Source organism: Hippopotamus amphibius, chromosome 2 (assembly GCF_030028045.1).
Source record: "Hippopotamus amphibius kiboko isolate mHipAmp2 chromosome 2, mHipAmp2.hap2, whole genome shotgun sequence".
NCBI classification, from domain to species: domain Eukaryota; kingdom Metazoa; phylum Chordata; class Mammalia; order Artiodactyla; family Hippopotamidae; genus Hippopotamus; species Hippopotamus amphibius.
Window position 1 is genome coordinate 222,182,080 of NC_080187.1, and position 21,221 is coordinate 222,203,300.

At 54.3% G+C, this 21,221-nt stretch overlaps 9 non-coding genes across 9 annotated transcripts; all 9 read right to left on the reverse strand.

The window, feature by feature from the left end:
- Window positions 1–286: 286 nt before the first annotated feature.
- On the reverse strand, window positions 287–367 carry LOC130847592 (small nucleolar RNA SNORD115). Its single transcript, XR_009052342.1, has one exon. It is a non-coding gene; the product is annotated as a small nucleolar RNA SNORD115 (small nucleolar RNA).
- Window positions 368–2,889: 2,522 nt separating this feature from the next.
- On the reverse strand, window positions 2,890–2,970 carry LOC130847593 (small nucleolar RNA SNORD115). The gene has a single exon (XR_009052343.1). It is a non-coding gene; the product is annotated as a small nucleolar RNA SNORD115 (small nucleolar RNA).
- Window positions 2,971–5,486: 2,516 nt separating this feature from the next.
- Window positions 5,487–5,567, reverse strand: LOC130847594 (small nucleolar RNA SNORD115). The gene has a single exon (XR_009052344.1). It is a non-coding gene; the product is annotated as a small nucleolar RNA SNORD115 (small nucleolar RNA).
- A 2,513-nt stretch (window positions 5,568–8,080) lies between these two features.
- On the reverse strand, window positions 8,081–8,161 carry LOC130846897 (small nucleolar RNA SNORD115). Its single transcript, XR_009051692.1, has one exon. It is a non-coding gene; the product is annotated as a small nucleolar RNA SNORD115 (small nucleolar RNA).
- Window positions 8,162–10,665: 2,504 nt separating this feature from the next.
- Window positions 10,666–10,746, reverse strand: LOC130847596 (small nucleolar RNA SNORD115). The gene has a single exon (XR_009052345.1). It is a non-coding gene; the product is annotated as a small nucleolar RNA SNORD115 (small nucleolar RNA).
- Window positions 10,747–13,271: 2,525 nt separating this feature from the next.
- LOC130847597 (small nucleolar RNA SNORD115) lies at window positions 13,272–13,352 on the reverse strand. Its single transcript, XR_009052346.1, has one exon. It is a non-coding gene; the product is annotated as a small nucleolar RNA SNORD115 (small nucleolar RNA).
- A 2,516-nt stretch (window positions 13,353–15,868) lies between these two features.
- Window positions 15,869–15,949, reverse strand: LOC130846898 (small nucleolar RNA SNORD115). The gene has a single exon (XR_009051693.1). It is a non-coding gene; the product is annotated as a small nucleolar RNA SNORD115 (small nucleolar RNA).
- Window positions 15,950–18,453: 2,504 nt separating this feature from the next.
- On the reverse strand, window positions 18,454–18,534 carry LOC130847598 (small nucleolar RNA SNORD115). The gene has a single exon (XR_009052347.1). It is a non-coding gene; the product is annotated as a small nucleolar RNA SNORD115 (small nucleolar RNA).
- Window positions 18,535–21,053: 2,519 nt separating this feature from the next.
- LOC130847599 (small nucleolar RNA SNORD115) lies at window positions 21,054–21,134 on the reverse strand. The gene has a single exon (XR_009052348.1). It is a non-coding gene; the product is annotated as a small nucleolar RNA SNORD115 (small nucleolar RNA).
- Window positions 21,135–21,221: the final 87 nt, after the last annotated feature.

Consider the following 21,221-nt stretch of genomic DNA (forward strand, 5'->3'; position numbering starts at 1 on the left):
ACAAAATTCAAAGAAGAAAAGCTTAAGGAAAGACTCCACCCATGGCCTCAGAACATGTGGGCCCTGGCACTAGGGAGCAGGATAGAAAACCAAAGGCGGCAACATGTCTTGGATACGTGGAAGCCTCCTACACTCGCAGGAGTCACAAGGGATTTCCTCGAGGGAGAGGCTGCTCCAACACCCACACCCACAACCACACCCACACCCACACCCACACCCACACCCACACCTAGGGCTCTGCAATGGACCAAATATCCAGGCCATCCTGCCTCTGCATCCCTCCGTTAGGCCTCAGCGTAATCCTATTGAGCATGATTTTTTGGTCATCAGCTCTCTTCAGGACCATATGAGTTCTCATCATCGACCCAACTGAGGCCCTCCTCACTCACCTGCGCCCTGCCACATGTGAAGGCTTACCTCAGATGTTTCCTGCAAAGAAGGATGCCTGAAGGGATGTGCCATTCTGTCGAATCCACGTGCTGGACCAAGGCTCATGGTGATTGCCCTAGGGAACATAGGCTAAACACAGATCTTCATTTCTCTGGGGACGATGTCTGCCAAGAGGTGAGAAGGACAGCTGTGAGAACTCCAACTCCATGCTAGATGCAATGGGGGACGTGTGTGCCACACGCTCATGCATCGAATGATGCTACAAGAAATACCTGCAGCAATACATCCAGGATCATAGGGCCCAAAGGTACCTCCATGCAGAGACAGGAACACTTAGCTGAAACGCATACAAACAGCTCCCTACCTAGCTTCCTTCCTGCCTCCCTTCCTCCAGAATGCTCTAGCTCCCTCCCTTTCGACCCTCGTCCTTGGCTCACTCCCTCCCTCCATCCATATTTACAAAGATGAAGGCATGAGTGCACAGGTGGATCAATGCCATCTTATGTACCTTAATACTGTGTCAGGGGCAGATGAAAGAACCAGTACCTATATGTCTCCCCAGGGAAGGACTAGCCTCATGGATCCTCCAGGCAGCACAAGGCCTGGCACCAGGTCTGCTTGGCGGGGACAACACTGGGGATGTGTCTGGGGGAATGGAGACATTCCTCTGGGCCCCACCCTGGTCTGGGCAAGCGTGTGCTGGCCGATGTGACACTCGGCTTGTCCATGTGCACAACACCCAGACAATGAAGCCTTTATGTCCCACACAGTGGACATTCACAGGAGCTGTAGGGAGCTCTCTTGGTAGGCAGTGGCTCCCGTAGAGGAAGGCCACCCCAAGAGATGCCACAGGCCTGTATCTGTATGCAGAACCCATGAAAGGGCCTGTCCGACACAACTGGCCTATCTGAGGGCCCATGATCCCTCACAGAGACCTGGCAAACCCCATTCCAGCAAGGGACCTGCCCTTCAGCTCTCACAAGAGCCAAGAGCATCTAGCTGCCAAGTCCCTGATGAAGGGTCCTTGTTGCCTCTCACCACCTCCAGGCCTGGCCCCACACCCTCCAACCAACGCTTCTTGGAAGTCACTCAAGCACACCCCACAACTGACCATATGCTCAGTACATCCTCGTTCTCTGCCTCGACATGCACAGAGATCTGCGTGGTGGCTCCCCAGGGCACCACATAATGAAATGGTGCCTCCATGGTCAGTCTTACTACACATCAGGTCAATCGAGTTGAATTTCAAGACCTGCCATCAGACCCGGTGGATGGGGAGCCACGTCAAGCATTCCTCCTTGGGGAGCACAGAGATTCCCAAACAGGGCCAATTTCTTCTGTGGCAGCATTCCCTACTGTGGCCCGTGCAAGGCCACCAAACAACAGCCATGCAGCTACACCCTCCTCAGCCCCCATCCCGGGACCACCCCTCCCCTTCAGGTCAACAGGGCCTCACGATGGACATGATAATGGGATGCCTAAGGGCTCTGCAAAGCCTTCATGGGGGAATGGACACCCAGAAGCCTTTTTTCCTCTGGAGGGGGCTCTCTGACAAAGCAGTGGCTTCCGCAGAGGACAACCAACCCAGGAGAAGCTATGGTCCCGTGTGTGCATGCAGACTGCATCAGAGGCCCCATTCGGAACATGTGGCTCCAACAAAGCACCACGTTCCCTCACAGAGTCCTGGCACAACCCCATTGAAGACCAGGGCATGTCTTCCAGCCCTTGAAATAACCAGCAGCATCCTGCCTCCAAGCACCTGAGGATGGGCTCCTGCCTGCCTCTCACCATCTCTAGGCAGGGGGCATGAGCCTTCCCTACTGACAGGTTTTGGGAAGCCATAAAGCACACACCACAAGAGACCATTCCCTCAGTTGGTGATCATACTCTGCCTCTAGGTGCACAGAGGTCTCTAGGGATGTTCCGCCTGGGGCCAAGGAAGAAAACACTGCCTCTACGTGCTCTCTGACTAGAATACAGCTCTAATGAAGGCATGTGAGTGCACCAGATGTGAGCTCATAAATTTGGGGCAGCAGCAGACATTCCTCCTTGGTAGGCAGGAGGTTGCCAAAAGACTACCCTGTACTGGCTGCTGCGAGGGCGGCCAGCCCATAGTTCAACATTCTCTGGGGCCTATCGGTAGCAACCAAAAGAGCCACTCACTGCAAAACATTCTGGCTGTGGTGAGTCCATTCCAAGGCTTGGCCTGAAACACAAAATTCAAAGAAGAAAAGCTTAAGGAAAGACTCCACCCATGGCCTCAGAACATGTGGGCCCTGGCACTAGGGAGCAGGATAGAAAACCAAAGGCGGCAACATGTCTTGGATACGTGGAAGCCTCCTACACTCGCAGGAGTCACAAGGGATTTCCTCGAGGGAGAGGCTGCTCCAACACCCACACCCACAACCACACCCACACCCACACCCACACCCACACACACACCTAGGGCTCTGCAATGGACCAAATATCCAGGCCATCCTGCCTCTGCATCCCTCCGTTAGGCCTCAGCGTAATCCTATTGAGCATGATTTTTTGGTCATCAGCTCTCTTCAGGACCATATGAGTTCTCATCATCGACCCAACTGAGGCCCTCCTCACTCACCTGCGCCCTGCCACATGTGAAGGCTTACCTCAGATGTTTCCTGCAAAGAAGGATGCCTGAAGGGATGTGCCATTCTGTCGAATCCACGTGCTGGACCAAGGCTCATGGTGATTGCCCTAGGGAACATAGGCTAAACACAGATCTTCATTTCTCTGGGGACGATGTCTGCCAAGAGGTGAGAAGGACAGCTGTGAGAACTCCAACTCCATGCTAGATGCAATGGGGGACGTGTGTGCCACACGCTCATGCATCGAATGATGCTACAAGAAATACCTGCAGCAATACATCCAGGATCATAGGGCCCAAAGGTACCTCCATGCAGAGACAGGAACACTTAGCTGAAACGCATACAAACAGCTCCCTACATAGCTTCCTTCCTGCCTCCCTTCCTCCAGAATGCTCTAGCTCCCTCCCTTTCGACCCTCGTCCTTGGCTCACTCCCTCCATCCATCCATATTTACAAAGATGAAGGCATGAGTGCACAGGTGGATCAATGCCATCTTATGTACCTTAATACTGTGTCAGGGGCAGATGAAAGAACCAGTACCTATATGTCTCCCCAGGGAAGGACTAGCCTCATGGATCCTCCAGGCAGCACAAGGCCTGGCACCAGGTCTGCTTGGCGGGGACCACACTGGGGATGTGTCTGGGGGAATGGAGACATTCCTCTGGGCCCCACCCTGGTCTGGGCAAGCGTGTGCTGGCCGATGTGACACTCGGCTTGTCCATGTGCACAACACCCAGACAATGAGGCCTTTATGTCCCACACAGTGGACATTCACAGGAGCTGTAGGGAGCTCTCTTGGTAGGCAGTGGCTCCCGTAGAGGAAGGCCACCCCAAGAGATGCCACAGGCCTGTATCTGTATGCAGAACCCATGAAAGGGCCTGTCCGACACAACTGGCCTATCTGAGGGCCCATGATCCCTCACAGAGACCTGGCAAACCCCATTCCAGCAAGGGACCTGCCCTTCAGCTCTCACAAGAGCCAAGAGCATCTAGCTGCCAAGTCCCTGATGAAGGGTCCTTGTTGCCTCTCACCACCTCCAGGCCTGGCCCCACACCCTCCAACCAATGCTTCTTGGAAGTCACTCAAGCACACCCCACAACTGACCATATGCTCAGTACATCCTCGTTCTCTGCCTCGACATGCACAGAGATCTGCGTGGTGGCTCCCCAGGGCACCACGTAATGAAATGGTGCCTCCATGGTCAGTCTTACTACACATCAGGTCAATCGAGTTGAATTTCAAGACCCGCCATCAGACCCGGTGGATGGGGAGCCACGTCAAGCATTCCTCCTTGGGGAGCACAGAGATTCCCAAACAGGGCCAATTTCTTCTGTGGCAGCATTCCCTACTGTGGCCCGTGCAAGGCCACCAAACAACAGCCATGCAGCTACACCCTCCTCAGCCCCCATCCCGGGACCACCCCTCCCCTTCAGGTCAACAGGGCCTCACGATGGACATGATAATGGGATGCCTAAGGGCTCTGCAAAGCCTTCATGGAGGAATGGACACCCAGAAGCCTTTTTTCCTCTGGAGGGGGCTCTCTGACAAAGCAGTGGCTTCCGCAGAGGACAACCAACCCAGGAGATGCTAAGGTCCCGCGTGTGCATGCAGACTGCATCAGAGGCCCCATTGGGAACATGTGGCTCCAACAAAGCACCACGTTCCCTCACAGAGTCCTGGCACAACCCCATTGAAGACCAGGGCATGTCTTCCAGCCCTTGAAATAACCAGCAGCATCCTGCCTCCAAGCACCTGAGGATGGGCTCCTGCCTGCCTCTCACCATCTCTAGGCAGGGGGCATGAGCCTTCCCTACTGACAGGTTTTGGGAAGCCATAAAGCACACACCACAAGGGACCATTCCCTCAGTTGGTGATCATACTCTGCCTCTAGGTGCACAGAGGTCTCTAGGGATGTTCCGCCTGGGGCCAAGGAAGAAAACACTGCCTCTACGTGCTCTCCGAGTAGAATACAGCTCTAATGAAGGCATGTGAGTGCACCAGATGTGAGCTCATAAATTTGGGGCAGCAGCAGACATTCCTCCTTGGTAGGCAGGAGGTTGCCAAAAGACTACCCTGTACTGGCTGCTGCGAGGGCGGCCAGCCCATAGTTCAACATTCTCTGGGGCCTATCGGTAGCAACCAAAAGAGCCACTCACTGCAAAACATTCTGGCTGTGGTGAGTCCATTCCAAGGCTTGGCCTGAAACACAAAATTCAAAGAAGAAAAGCTTAAGGAAAGACTCCACCCATGGCCTCAGAACATGTGGGCCCTGGCACTAGGAAGCAGGATAGAAAACCAAAGGCGGCAACATGTCTTGGATACGTGGAAGCCTCCTACACTCGCAGGAGTCACAAGGGATTTCCTCGAGGGAGAGGCTGCTCCAACACCCACACCCACAACCACACCCACACCCACACCCACACCCACACCTAGGGCTCTGCAATGGACCAAAAATAAAGGCCATCCTGCCTCTGCATCCCTCTGTTAGGCCTCAGCGTAATCCTATTGAGCATGATTTTTTGGTCATCAGCTCTCTTCAGGACCATATGAGTTCTCATCATCGACCCAACTGAGGCCCTCCTCACTCACCTGCGCCCTGTCACATGTGAAGGCTTACCTCAGATGCTTCCTGCAAAGAAGGATGCCTGAAGGGATGTGCCATTCTGTCGAATCCACGTGCTGGACCAAGGCTCATGGTGATTGCCCTAGGGAACATAGGCTAAACACAGATCTTCATTTCTCTGGGGACGAAGTCTGCCAAGAGGTGAGGACAGCTGTGAAAATTCCAACTCCATGCTAGATGCATTGGGGGACGTGTGTGCCACACGCTCATGCATCGAATGATGCTACAAGAAATACCTGCAGCAATACATCCAGGAACATAGGGCCCAAAGGTACCTCCACACAGAGACAGGAACACTTAGCTGAAACGCATACAAACAGCTCCCTACATAGCTTCCTTCCTGCCTCCCTTCCTCCAGAATGCTCTAGCTCCCTCCCTTTTGACCCTCGTCCTTGGCTCACTCCCTCCATCCATCCATATTTACAAAGATGAAGGCATGAGTGCACAGGTGGATCAATGCCATCTTATGTACCTTAATACTGTGTCAGGGGCAGATGAAAGAACCAGTACCTATATGTCTCCCCAGGGAAGGACTAGCCTCATGGATCCTCCAGGCAGCACAAGGCCTGGCACCAGGTCTGCTTGGCGGGGACAACACTGGGGATGTGTCTGGGGGAATGGAGACATTCCTCTGGGCCCCACCCTGGTCTGGGCAAGCGTGTGCTGGCCGATGTGACACTCGGCTTGTCCATGTGCACAACACCCAGACAATAAGGCCTTTATGTCCCACACAGTGGACATTCACAGGAGCTGTAGGGAGCTCTCTTGGTAGGCAGTGGCTCCCGTAGAGGAAGGCCACCCCAAGAGATGCCACAGGCCTGTATCTGTATGCAGAACCCATGAAAGGGCCTGTCCGACACAACTGGCCTATCTGAGGGCCCATGATCCCTCACAGAGACCTGGCAAACCCCATTCCAGCAAGGGACCTGCCCTTCAGCTCTCACAAGAGCCAAGAGCATCTAGCTGCCAAGTCCCTGATGAAGGGTCCTTGTTGCCTCTCACCACCTCCAGGCCTGGCCCCACACCCTCCAACCAACGCTTCTTGGAAGTCACTCAAGCACACCCCACAACTGACCATATGCTCAGTACATCCTCGTTCTCTGCCTCGACATGCACAGAGATCTGCGTGGTGGCTCCCCAGGGCACCACATAATGAAATGGTGCCTCCATGGTCAGTCTTACTACACATCAGGTCAATCGAGTTGAATTTCAAGACCTGCCATCAGACCCGGTGGATGGGGAGCCACGTCAAGCATTCCTCCTTGGGGAGCACAGAGATTCCCAAACAGGGCCAATTTCTTCTGTGGCAGCATTCCCTACTGTGGCCCGTGCAAGGCCACCAAACAACAGCCATGCAGCTACACCCTCCTCAGCCCCCATCCCGGGACCACCCCTCCCCTTCAGGTCAACAGGGCCTCACGATGGACATGATAATGGGATGCCTAAGGGCTCTGCAAAGCCTTCATGGAGGAATGGACACCCAGAAGCCTTTTTTCCTCTGGAGGGGGCTCTCTGACAAAGCAGTGGCTTCCGCAGAGGACAACCAACCCAGGAGATGCTAAGGTCCCGCGTGTGCATGCAGACTGCATCAGAGGCCCCATTGGGAACATGTGGCTCCAACAAAGCACCACGTTCCCTCACAGAGTCCTGGCACAACCCCATTGAAGACCAGGGCATGTCTTCCAGCCCTTGAAATAACCAGCAGCATCCTGCCTCCAAGCACCTGAGGATGGGCTCCTGCCTGCCTCTCACCATCTCTAGGCAGGGGGCATGAGCCTTCCCTACTGACAGGTTTTGGGAAGCCATAAAGCACACACCACAAGGGACCATTCCCTCAGTTGGTGATCATACTCTGCCTCTAGGTGCACAGAGGTCTCTAGGGATGTTCCGCCTGGGGCCAAGGAAGAAAACACTGCCTCTACGTGCTCTCCGAGTAGAATACAGCTCTAATGAAGGCATGTGAGTGCACCAGATGTGAGCTCATAAATTTGGGGCAGCAGCAGACATTCCTCCTTGGTAGGCAGGAGGTTGCCAAAAGACTACCCTGTACTGGCTGCTGCGAGGGCGGCCAGCCCATAGTTCAACATTCTCTGGGGCCTATCGGTAGCAACCAAAAGAGCCACTCACTGCAAAACATTCTGGCTGTGGTGAGTCCATTCCAAGGCTTGGCCTGAAACACAAAATTCAAAGAAGAAAAGCTTAAGGAAAGACTCCACCCATGGCCTCAGAACATGTGGGCCCTGGCACTAGGGAGCAGCATAGAAAACCAAAGGCGGCAACATGTCTTGGATACGTGGAAGCCTCCTACACTCGCAGGAGTCACAAGGGATTTCCTCGAGGGAGAGGCTGCTCCAACACCCACACCCACAACCACACCCACACCCACACCCACACCCACACCCAGGGCTCTGCAATGGACCAAAAATAAAGGCCATCCTGCCTCTGCATCCCTCCGTTAGGCCTCAGCGTAATCCCATTGAGCATGATTTTTTGGTCATCAGCTCTCTTCAGGACCATATGAGTTCTCATCATCGACCCAACTGAGGCCCTCCTCACTCACCTGCGCCCTGCCACATGTGAAGGCTTACCTCAGATGCTTCCTGCAAAGAAGGATGCCTGAAGGGATGTGCCATTCTGTCGAATCCACGTGCTGGGCCAAGGCTCATGGTGATTGCCCTAGGGAACATAGGCTAAACACAGATCTTCATTTCTCTGGGGACGATGTCTGCCAAGAGGTGAGAAGGACAGCTGTGAGAACTCCAACTCCATGCTAGATGCATTGGGGGACGTGTGTGCCACATGCTCATGCATCGAATGATGCTACAAGAAATACCTGCAGCAATACATCCAGGAACATAGGGCCCAAAAGTACCTCCACGCAGAGACAGGAACACATAGCTGAAACGCATACAAACAGCTCCCTACATAGCTTCCTTCCTGCCTCCCTTCCTCCAGAATGCTCTAGCTCCCTCCCTTTTGACCCTCGTCCTTGGCTCACTCCCTCCATCCATCCATATTTACAAAGATGAAGGCATGAGTGGACAGGTGGATCAATGCCATCTTATGTACCTTAATACTGTGTCAGGGGCAGATGAAAGAACCAGTACCTATATGTCTCCCCAGGGAAGGACTAGCCTCATGGATCCTCCAGGCAGCACAAGGCCTGGCACCAGGTCTGCTTGGCGGGGACAACACTGGGGATGTGTCTGGGGGAATGGAGACATTCCTCTGGGCCCCACCCTGGTCTGGGCAAGCGTGTGCTGGCCGATGTGACACTCGGCTTGTCCATGTGCACAACACCCAGACAATGAGGCCTTTATGTCCCACACAGTGGACATTCACAGGAGCTGTAGGGAGCTCTCTTGGTAGGCAGTGGCTCCCGTAGAGGAAGGCCACCCCAAGAGATGCCACAGGCCTGTATCTGTATGCAGAACCCATGAAAGGGCCTGTCCGACACAACTGGCCTATCTGAGGGCCCATGATCCCTCACAGAGACCTGGCAAACCCCATTCCAGCAAGGGACCTGCCCTTCAGCTCTCACAAGAGCCAAGAGCATCTAGCTGTCAAGTCCCTGATGAAGGGTCCTTGTTGCCTCTCACCACCTCCAGGCCTGGCCCCACACCCTCCAACCAACGCTTCTTGGAAGTCACTCAAGCACACCCCACAACTGACCATATGCTCAGTACATCCTCGTGCTCTGCCTCGACATGCACAGAGATCTGCGTGGTGGCTCCCCAGGGCACCACGTAATGAAATGGTGCCTCCATGGTTAGTCTTACTACACATCAGGTCAATCGAGTTGAATTTCAAGACCCGCCATCAGACCCGGTGGATGGGGAGCCACGTCAAGCATTCCTCCTTGGGGAGCACAGAGATTCCCAAACAGGGCCAATTTCTTCTGTGGCAGCATTCCCTACTGTGGCCCGTGCAAGGCCACCAAACAACAGCCATGCAGCTACACCCTCCTCAGCCCCCATCCCGGGACCACCCCTCCCCTTCAGGTCAACAGGGCCTCACGATGGACATGATAATGGGATGCCTAAGGGCTCTGCAAAGCCTTCATGGAGGAATGGACACCCAGAAGCCTTTTTTCCTCTGGAGGGGGCTCTCTGACAAAGCAGTGGCTTCCGCAGAGGACAACCAACCCAGGAGATGCTAAGGTCCCGCGTGTGCATGCAGACTGCATCAGAGGCCCCATTGGGAACATGTGGCTCCAACAAAGCACCACGTTCCCTCACAGAGTCCTGGCACAACCCCATTGAAGACCAGGGCATGTCTTCCAGCCCTTGAAATAACCAGCAGCATCCTGCCTCCAAGCACCTGAGGATGGGCTCCTGCCTGCCTCTCACCATCTCTAGGCAGGGGGCATGAGCCTTCCCTACTGACAGGTTTTGGGAAGCCATAAAGCACACACCACAAGGGACCATTCCCTCAGTTGGTGATCATACTCTGCCTCTAGGTGCACAGAGGTCTCTAGAGATGTTCCGCCTGGGGCCAAGGAAGAAAACACTGCCTCTACGTGCTCTCTGAATAGAATACAGCTCTAATGAAGGCATGTGAGTGCACCAGATGTGAGCTCATAAATTTGGGGCAGCAGCAGACATTCCTCCTTGGTAGGCAGGAGGTTGCCAAAAGACTACCCTGTACTGGCTGCTGCGAGGGCGGCCAGCCCATAGTTCAACATTCTCTGGGGCCTATCGGTAGCAACCAAAAGAGCCACTCACTGCAAAACATTCTGGCTGTGGTGAGTCCATTCCAAGGCTTGGCCTGAAACACAAAATTCAAAGAAGAAAAGCTTAAGGAAAGACTCCACCCATGGCCTCAGAACATGTGGGCCCTGGCACTAGGGAGCAGGATAGAAAACCAAAGGCGGCAACATGTCTTGGATACGTGGAAGCCTCCTACACTCGCAGGAGTCACAAGGGATTTCCTCGAGGGAGAGGCTGCTCCAACACCCACACCCACAACCACACCCACACCCACACCTAGGGCTCTGCAATGCACCAAAAATCCAGGCCATCCTGCCTCTGCATCCCTCTGTTAGGCCTCAGCGTAATCCTATTGAGCATGATTTTTTGGTCATCAGCTCTCTTCAGGACCATATGAGTTCTCATCATCGACCCAACTGAGGCCCTCCTCACTCACCTGCGCCCTGCCACATGTGAAGGCTTACCTCAGATGCTTCCTGCAAAGAAGGATGCCTGAAGGGATGTGCCATTCTGTCGAATCCACGTGCTGGGCCAAGGCTCATGGTGATTGCCCTAGGGAACATAGGCTAAACACAGATCTTCATTTCTCTGGGGACGAAGTCTGCCAAGAGGTGAGGACAGCTGTGAAAATTCCAACTCCATGCTAGATGCATTGGGGGACGTGTGTGCCACACGCTCATGCATCGAATGATGCTACAAGAAATACCTGCAGCAATACATCCAGGAACATAGGGCCCAAAGGTACCTCCACACAGAGACAGGAACACTTAGCTGAAACGCATACAAACAGCTCCCTACATAGCTTCCTTCCTGCCTCCCTTCCTCCAGAATGCTCTAGCTCCCTCCCTTTTGACCCTCGTCCTTGGCTCACTCCCTCCATCCATCCATATTTACAAAGATGAAGGCATGAGTGCACAGGTGGATCAATGCCATCTTATGTACCTTAATACTGTGTCAGGGGCAGATGAAAGAACCAGTACCTATATGTCTCCCCAGGGAAGGACTAGCCTCATGGATCCTCCAGGCAGCACAAGGCCTGGCACCAGGTCTGCTTGGCGGGGACAACACTGGGGATGTGTCTGGGGGAATGGAGACATTCCTCTGGGCCCCACCCTGGTCTGGGCAAGCGTGTGCTGGCCGATGTGACACTCGGCTTGTCCATGTGCACAACACCCAGACAATAAGGCCTTTATGTCCCACACAGTGGACATTCACAGGAGCTGTAGGGAGCTCTCTTGGTAGGCAGTGGCTCCCGTAGAGGAAGGCCACCCCAAGAGATGCCACAGGCCTGTATCTGTATGCAGAACCCATGAAAGGGCCTGTCCGACACAACTGGCCTATCTGAGGGCCCATGATCCCTCACAGAGACCTGGCAAACCCCATTCCAGCAAGGGACCTGCCCTTCAGCTCTCACAAGAGCCAAGAGCATCTAGCTGCCAAGTCCCTGATGAAGGGTCCTTGTTGCCTCTCACCACCTCCAGGCCTGGCCCCACACCCTCCAACCAACGCTTCTTGGAAGTCACTCAAGCACACCCCACAACTGACCATATGCTCAGTACATCCTCGTTCTCTGCCTCGACATGCACAGAGATCTGCGTGGTGGCTCCCCAGGGCACCACATAATGAAATGGTGCCTCCATGGTCAGTCTTACTACACATCAGGTCAATCGAGTTGAATTTCAAGACCTGCCATCAGACCCGGTGGATGGGGAGCCACGTCAAGCATTCCTCCTTGGGGAGCACAGAGATTCCCAAACAGGGCCAATTTCTTCTGTGGCAGCATTCCCTACTGTGGCCCGTGCAAGGCCACCAAACAACAGCCATGCAGCTACACCCTCCTCAGCCCCCATCCCGGGACCACCCCTCCCCTTCAGGTCAACAGGGCCTCACGATGGACATGATAATGGGATGCCTAAGGGCTCTGCAAAGCCTTCATGGGGGAATGGACACCCAGAAGCCTTTTTTCCTCTGGAGGGGGCTCTCTGACAAAGCAGTGGCTTCCGCAGAGGACAACCAACCCAGGAGAAGCTATGGTCCCGTGTGTGCATGCAGACTGCATCAGAGGCCCCATTCGGAACATGTGGCTCCAACAAAGCACCACGTTCCCTCACAGAGTCCTGGCACAACCCCATTGAAGACCAGGGCATGTCTTCCAGCCCTTGAAATAACCAGCAGCATCCTGCCTCCAAGCACCTGAGGATGGGCTCCTGCCTGCCTCTCACCATCTCTAGGCAGGGGGCATGAGCCTTCCCTACTGACAGGTTTTGGGAAGCCATAAAGCACACACCACAAGGGACCATTCTCTCAGTTGGTGATCATACTCTGCCTCTAGGTGCACAGAGGTCTCTAGGGATGTTCCGCCTGGGGCCAAGGAAGAAAACACTGCCTCTACGTGCTCTCTGACTAGAATACAGCTCTAATGAAGGCATGTGAGTGCACCAGATGTGAGCTCATAAATTTGGGGCAGCAGCAGACATTCCTCCTTGGTAGGCAGGAGGTTGCCAAAAGACTACCCTGTACTGGCTGCTGCGAGGGCGGCCAGCCCATAGTTCAACATTCTCTGGGGCCTATCGGTAGCAACCAAAAGAGCCACTCACTGCAAAACATTCTGGCTGTGGTGAGTCCATTCCAAGGCTTGGCCTGAAACACAAAATTCAAAGAAGAAAAGCTTAAGGAAAGACTCCACCCATGGCCTCAGAACATGTGGGCCCTGGCACTAGGGAGCAGGATAGAAAACCAAAGGCGGCAACATGTCTTGGATACGTGGAAGCCTCCTACACTCGCAGGAGTCACAAGGGATTTCCTCGAGGGAGAGGCTGCTCCAACACCCACACCCACAACCACACCCACACCCACACCCACACCCACACACACACTCACACTTAACGCTCGGCAATGGACCAAAAATCCAGGCCATCCTGCCTCTGCATCCCTCCGTTAGGCCTCAGCGTAATCCTATTGAGCATGATTTTTTGGTCATCAGCTCTCTTCAGGACCATATGAGTTCTCATCATCGACCCAACTGAGGCCCTCCTCACTCACCTGCGCCCTGCCACATGTGAAGGCTTACCTCAGATGTTTCCTGCAAAGAAGGATGCCTGAAGGGATGTGCCATTCTGTCGAATCCACGTGCTGGACCAAGGCTCATGGTGATTGCCCTAGGGAACATAGGCTAAACACAGATCTTCATTTCTCTGGGGACGATGTCTGCCAAGAGGTGAGAAGGACAGCTGTGAGAACTCCAACTCCATGCTAGATGCAATGGGGGACGTGTGTGCCACACGCTCATGCATCGAATGATGCTACAAGAAATACCTGCAGCAATACATCCAGGATCATAGGGCCCAAAGGTACATCCATGCAGAGACAGGAACACTTAGCTGAAACGCATACAAACAGCTCCCTACCTAGCTTCCTTCCTGCCTCCCTTCCTCCAGAATGCTCTAGCTCCCTCCCTTTCGACCCTCGTCCTTGGCTCACTCCCTCCATCCATCCATATTTACAAAGATGAAGGCATGAGTGCACAGGTGGATCAATGCCATCTTATGTACCTTAATACTGTGTCAGGGGCAGATGAAAGAACCAGTACCTATATGTCTCCCCAGGGAAGGACTAGCCTCATGGATCCTCCAGGCAGCACAAGGCCTGGCACCAGGTCTGCTTGGCGGGGACCACACTGGGGATGTGTCTGGGGGAATGGAGACATTCCTCTGGGCCCCACCCTGGTCTGGGCAAGCGTGTGCTGGCCGATGTGACACTCGGCTTGTCCATGTGCACAACACCCAGACAATGAGGCCTTTATGTCCCACACAGTGGACATTCACAGGAGCTGTAGGGAGCTCTCTTGGTAGGCAGTGGCTCCCGTAGAGGAAGGCCACCCCAAGAGATGCCACAGGCCTGTATCTGTATGCAGAACCCATGAAAGGGCCTGTCCGACACAACTGGCCTATCTGAGGGCCCATGATCCCTCACAGAGACCTGGCAAACCCCATTCCAGCAAGGGACCTGCCCTTCAGCTCTCACAAGAGCCAAGAGCATCTAGCTGCCAAGTCCCTGATGAAGGGTCCTTGTTGCCTCTCACCACCTCCAGGCCTGGCCCCACACCCTCCAACCAACGCTTCTTGGAAGTCACTCAAGCACACCCCACAACTGACCATATGCTCAGTACATCCTCGTTCTCTGCCTCGACATGCACAGAGATCTGCGTGGTGGCTCCCCAGGGCACCACGTAATGAAATGGTGCCTCCATGGTCAGTCTTACTACACATCAGGTCAATCGAGTTGAATTTCAAGACCCGCCATCAGACCCGGTGGATGGGGAGCCACGTCAAGCATTCCTCCTTGGGGAGCACAGAGATTCCCAAACAGGGCCAATTTCTTCTGTGGCAGCATTCCCTACTGTGGCCCGTGCAAGGCCACCAAACAACAGCCATGCAGCTACACCCTCCTCAGCCCCCATCCCGGGACCACCCCTCCCCTTCAGGTCAACAGGGCCTCACGATGGACATGATAATGGGATGCCTAAGGGCTCTGCAAAGCCTTCATGGAGGAATGGACACCCAGAAGCCTTTTTTCCTCTGGAGGGGGCTCTCTGACAAAGCAGTGGCTTCCGCAGAGGACAACCAACCCAGGAGATGCTAAGGTCCCGCGTGTGCATGCAGACTGCATCAGAGGCCCCATTGGGAACATGTGGCTCCAACAAAGCACCACGTTCCCTCACAGAGTCCTGGCACAACCCCATTGAAGACCAGGGCATGTCTTCCAGCCCTTGAAATAACCAGCAGCATCCTGCCTCCAAGCACCTGAGGATGGGCTCCTGCCTGCCTCTCACCATCTCTAGGCAGGGGGCATGAGCCTTCCCTACTGACAGGTTTTGGGAAGCCATAAAGCACACACCACAAGGGACCATTCCCTCAGTTGGTGATCATACTCTGCCTCTAGGTGCACAGAGGTCTCTAGGGATGTTCCGCCTGGGGCCAAGGAAGAAAACACTGCCTCTACGTGCTCTCCGAGTAGAATACAGCTCTAATGAAGGCATGTGAGTGCACCAGATGTGAGCTCATAAATTTGGGGCAGCAGCAGACATTCCTCCTTGGTAGGCAGGAGGTTGCCAAAAGACTACCCTGTACTGGCTGCTGCGAGGGCGGCCAGCCCATAGTTCAACATTCTCTGGGGCCTATCGGTAGCAACCAAAAGAGCCACTCACTGCAAAACATTCTGGCTGTGGTGAGTCCATTCCAAGGCTTGGCCTGAAACACAAAATTCAAAGAAGAAAAGCTTAAGGAAAGACTCCACCCATGGCCTCAGAACATGTGGGCCCTGGCACTAGGGAGCAGCATAGAAAACCAAAGGCGGCAACATGTCTTGGATACGTGGAAGCCTCCTACACTCGCAGGAGTCACAAGGGATTTCCTCGAGGGAGAGGCTGCTCCAACACCCACACCCACAACCACACCCACACCCACACCCACACCCACACCCAGGGCTCTGCAATGGACCAAAAATAAAGGCCATCCTGCCTCTGCATCCCTCCGTTAGGCCTCAGCGTAATCCCATTGAGCATGATTTTTTGGTCATCAGCTCTCTTCAGGACCATATGAGTTCTCATCATCGACCCAACTGAGGCCCTCCTCACTCACCTGCGCCCTGCCACATGTGAAGGCTTACCTCAGATGCTTCCTGCAAAGAAGGATGCCTGAAGGGATGTGCCATTCTGTCGAATCCACGTGCTGGGCCAAGGCTCATGGTGATTGCCCTAGGGAACATAGGCTAAACACAGATCTTCATTTCTCTGGGGACGATGTCTGCCAAGAGGTGAGAAGGACAGCTGTGAGAACTCCAACTCCATGCTATATGCATTGGGGGACGTGTGTGCCACATGCTCATGCATCGAATGATGCTACAAGAAATACCTGCAGCAATACATCCAGGAACATAGGGCCCAAAAGTACCTCCACGCAGAGACAGGAACACATAGCTGAAACGCATACAAACAGCTCCCTACATAGCTTCCTTCCTGCCTCCCTTCCTCCAGAATGCTCTAGCTCCCTCCCTTTTGACCCTCGTCCTTGGCTCACTCCCTCCATCCATCCATATTTACAAAGATGAAGGCATGAGTGGACAGGTGGATCAATGCCATCTTATGTACCTTAATACTGTGTCAGGGGCAGATGAAAGAACCAGTACCTATATGTCTCCCCAGGGAAGGACTAGCCTCATGGATCCTCCAGGCAGCACAAGGCCTGGCACCAGGTCTGCTTGGCGGGGACAACACTGGGGATGTGTCTGGGGGAATGGAGACATTCCTCTGGGCCCCACCCTGGTCTGGGCAAGCGTGTGCTGGCCGATGTGACACTCGGCTTGTCCATGTGCACAACACCCAGACAATGAGGCCTTTATGTCCCACACAGTGGACATTCACAGGAGCTGTAGGGAGCTCTCTTGGTAGGCAGTGGCTCCCGTAGAGGAAGGCCACCCCAAGAGATGCCACAGGCCTGTATCTGTATGCAGAACCCATGAAAGGGCCTGTCCGACACAACTGGCCTATCTGAGGGCCCATGATCCCTCACAGAGACCTGGCAAACCCCATTCCAGCAAGGGACCTGCCCTTCAGCTCTCACAAGAGCCAAGAGCATCTAGCTGTCAAGTCCCTGATGAAGGGTCCTTGTTGCCTCTCACCACCTCCAGGCCTGGCCCCACACCCTCCAACCAACGCTTCTTGGAAGTCACTCAAGCACACCCCACAACTGACCATATGCTCAGTACATCCTCGTGCTCTGCCTCGACATGCACAGAGATCTGCGTGGTGGCTCCCCAGGGCACCACGTAATGAAATGGTGCCTCCATGGTTAGTCTTACTACACATCAGGTCAATCGAGTTGAATTTCAAGACCCGCCATCAGACCCGGTGGATGGGGAGCCACGTCAAGCATTCCTCCTTGGGGAGCACAGAGATTCCCAAACAGGGCCAATTTCTTCTGTGGCAGCATTCCCTACTGTGGCCCGTGCAAGGCCACCAAACAACAGCCATGCAGCTACACCCTCCTCAGCCCCCATCCCGGGACCACCCCTCCCCTTCAGGTCAACAGGGCCTCACGATGGACATGATAATGGGATGCCTAAGGGCTCTGCAAAGCCTTCATGGAGGAATGGACACCCAGAAGCCTTTTTTCCTCTGGAGGGGGCTCTCTGACAAAGCAGTGGCTTCCGCAGAGGACAACCAACCCAGGAGATGCTAAGGTCCCGCGTGTGCATGCAGACTGCATCAGAGGCCCCATTGGGAACATGTGGCTCCAACAAAGCACCACGTTCCCTCACAGAGTCCTGGCACAACCCCATTGAAGACCAGGGCATGTCTTCCAGCCCTTGAAATAACCAGCAGCATCCTGCCTCCAAGCACCTGAGGATGGGCTCCTGCCTGCCTCTCACCATCTCTAGGCAGGGGGCATGAGCCTTCCCTACTGACAGGTTTTGGGAAGCCATAAAGCACACACCACAAGGGACCATTCCCTCAGTTGGTGATCATACTCTGCCTCTAGGTGCACAGAGGTCTCTAGAGATGTTCCGCCTGGGGCCAAGGAAGAAAACACTGCCTCTACGTGCTCTCTGAATAGAATACAGCTCTAATGAAGGCATGTGAGTGCACCAGATGTGAGCTCATAAATTTGGGGCAGCAGCAGACATTCCTCCTTGGTAGGCAGGAGGTTGCCAAAAGACTACCCTGTACTGGCTGCTGCGAGGGCGGCCAGCCCATAGTTCAACATTCTCTGGGGCCTATCGGTAGCAACCAAAAGAGCCACTCACTGCAAAACATTCTGGCTGTGGTGAGTCCATTCCAAGGCTTGGCCTGAAACACAAAATTCAAAGAAGAAAAGCTTAAGGAAAGACTCCACCCATGGCCTCAGAACATGTGGGCCCTGGCACTAGGGAGCAGGATAGAAAACCAAAGGCGGCAACATGTCTTGGATACGTGGAAGCCTCCTACACTCGCAGGAGTCACAAGGGATTTCCTCGAGGGAGAGGCTGCTCCAACACCCACACCCACAACCACACCCACACCCACACCTAGGGCTCTGCAATGCACCAAAAATCCAGGCCATCCTGCCTCTGCATCCCTCTGTTAGGCCTCAGCGTAATCCTATTGAGCATGATTTTTTGGTCATCAGCTCTCTTCAGGACCATATGAGTTCTCATCATCGACCCAACTGAGGCCCTCCTCACTCACCTGCGCCCTGCCACATGTGAAGGCTTACCTCAGATGCTTCCTGCAAAGAAGGATGCCTGAAGGGATGTGCCATTCTGTCGAATCCACGTGCTGGGCCAAGGCTCATGGTGATTGCCCTAGGGAACATAGGCTAAACACAGATCTTCATTTCTCTGGGGACGAAGTCTGCCAAGAGGTGAGGACAGCTGTGAAAATTCCAACTCCATGCTAGATGCATTGGGGGACGTGTGTGCCACACGCTCATGCATCGAATGATGCTACAAGAAATACCTGCAGCAATACATCCAGGAACATAGGGCCCAAAGGTACCTCCACACAGAGACAGGAACACTTAGCTGAAACGCATACAAACAGCTCCCTACATAGCTTCCTTCCTGCCTCCCTTCCTCCAGAATGCTCTAGCTCCCTCCCTTTTGACCCTCGTCCTTGGCTCACTCCCTCCATCCATCCATATTTACAAAGATGAAGGCATGAGTGCACAGGTGGATCAATGCCATCTTATGTACCTTAATACTGTGTCAGGGGCAGATGAAAGAACCAGTACCTATATGTCTCCCCAGGGAAGGACTAGCCTCATGGATCCTCCAGGCAGCACAAGGCCTGGCACCAGGTCTGCTTGGCGGGGACAACACTGGGGATGTGTCTGGGGGAATGGAGACATTCCTCTGGGCCCCACCCTGGTCTGGGCAAGCGTGTGCTGGCCGATGTGACACTCGGCTTGTCCATGTGCACAACACCCAGACAATAAGGCCTTTATGTCCCACACAGTGGACATTCACAGGAGCTGTAGGGAGCTCTCTTGGTAGGCAGTGGCTCCCGTAGAGGAAGGCCACCCCAAGAGATGCCACAGGCCTGTATCTGTATGCAGAACCCATGAAAGGGCCTGTCCGACACAACTGGCCTATCTGAGGGCCCATGATCCCTCACAGAGACCTGGCAAACCCCATTCCAGCAAGGGACCTGCCCTTCAGCTCTCACAAGAGCCAAGAGCATCTAGCTGCCAAGTCCCTGATGAAGGGTCCTTGTTGCCTCTCACCACCTCCAGGCCTGGCCCCACACCCTCCAACCAACGCTTCTTGGAAGTCACTCAAGCACACCCCACAACTGACCATATGCTCAGTACATCCTCGTTCTCTGCCTCGACATGCACAGAGATCTGCGTGGTGGCTCCCCAGGGCACCACATAATGAAATGGTGCCTCCATGGTCAGTCTTACTACACATCAGGTCAATCGAGTTGAATTTCAAGACCTGCCATCAGACCCGGTGGATGGGGAGCCACGTCAAGCATTCCTCCTTGGGGAGCACAGAGATTCCCAAACAGGGCCAATTTCTTCTGTGGCAGCATTCCCTACTGTGGCCCGTGCAAGGCCACCAAACAACAGCCATGCAGCTACACCCTCCTCAGCCCCCATCCCGGGACCACCCCTCCCCTTCAGGTCAACAGGGCCTCACGATGGACATGATAATGGGATGCCTAAGGGCTCTGCAAAGCCTTCATGGGGGAATGGACACCCAGAAGCCTTTTTTCCTCTGGAGGGGGCTCTCTGACAAAGCAGTGGCTTCCGCAGAGGACAACCAACCCAGGAGAAGCTATGGTCCCGTGTGTGCATGCAGACTGCATCAGAGGCCCCATTCGGAACATGTGGCTCCAACAAAGCACCACGTTCCCTCACAGAGTCCTGGCACAACCCCATTGAAGACCAGGGCATGTCTTCCAGCCCTTGAAATAACCAGCAGCATCCTGCCTCCAAGCACCTGAGGATGGGCTCCTGCCTGCCTCTCACCATCTCTAGGCAGGGGGCATGAGCCTTCCCTACTGACAGGTTTTGGGAAGCCATAAAGCACACACCACAAGGGACCATTCTCTCAGTTGGTGATCATACTCTGCCTCTAGGTGCACAGAGGTCTCTAGGGATGTTCCGCCTGGGGCCAAGGAAGAAAACACTGCCTCTACGTGCTCTCTGACTAGAATACAGCTCTAATGAAGGCATGTGAGTGCACCAGATGTGAGCTCATAAATTTGGGGCAGCAGCAGACATTCCTCCTTGGTAGGCAGGAGGTTGCCAAAAGACTACCCTGTACTGGCTGCTGCGAGGGCGGCCAGCCCATAGTTCAACATTCTCTGGGGCCTATCGGTAGCAACCAAAAGAGCCACTCACTGCAAAACATTCTGGCTGTGGTGAGTCCATTCCAAGGCTTGGCCTGAAACACAAAATTCAAAGAAGAAAAGCTTAAGGAAAGACTCCACCCATGGCCTCAGAACATGTGGGCCCTGGCACTAGGGAGCAGCATAGAAAACCAAAGGCGGCAACATGTCTTGGATACGTGGAAGCCTCCTACACTCGCAGGAGTCACAAGGGATTTCCTCGAGGGAGAGGCTGCTCCAACACCCACACCCACAACCACACCCACACCCACACCCACACCCACACACACACCTAGGGCTCTGCAATGGACCAAATATCCAGGCCATCCTGCCTCTGCATCCCTCCGTTAGGCCTCAGCGTAATCCTATTGAGCATGATTTTTTGGTCATCAGCTCTCTTCAGGACCATATGAGTTCTCATCATCGACCCAACTGAGGCCCTCCTCACTCACCTGCGCCCTGCCACATGTGAAGGCTTACCTCAGATGTTTCCTGCAAAGAAGGATGCCTGAAGGGA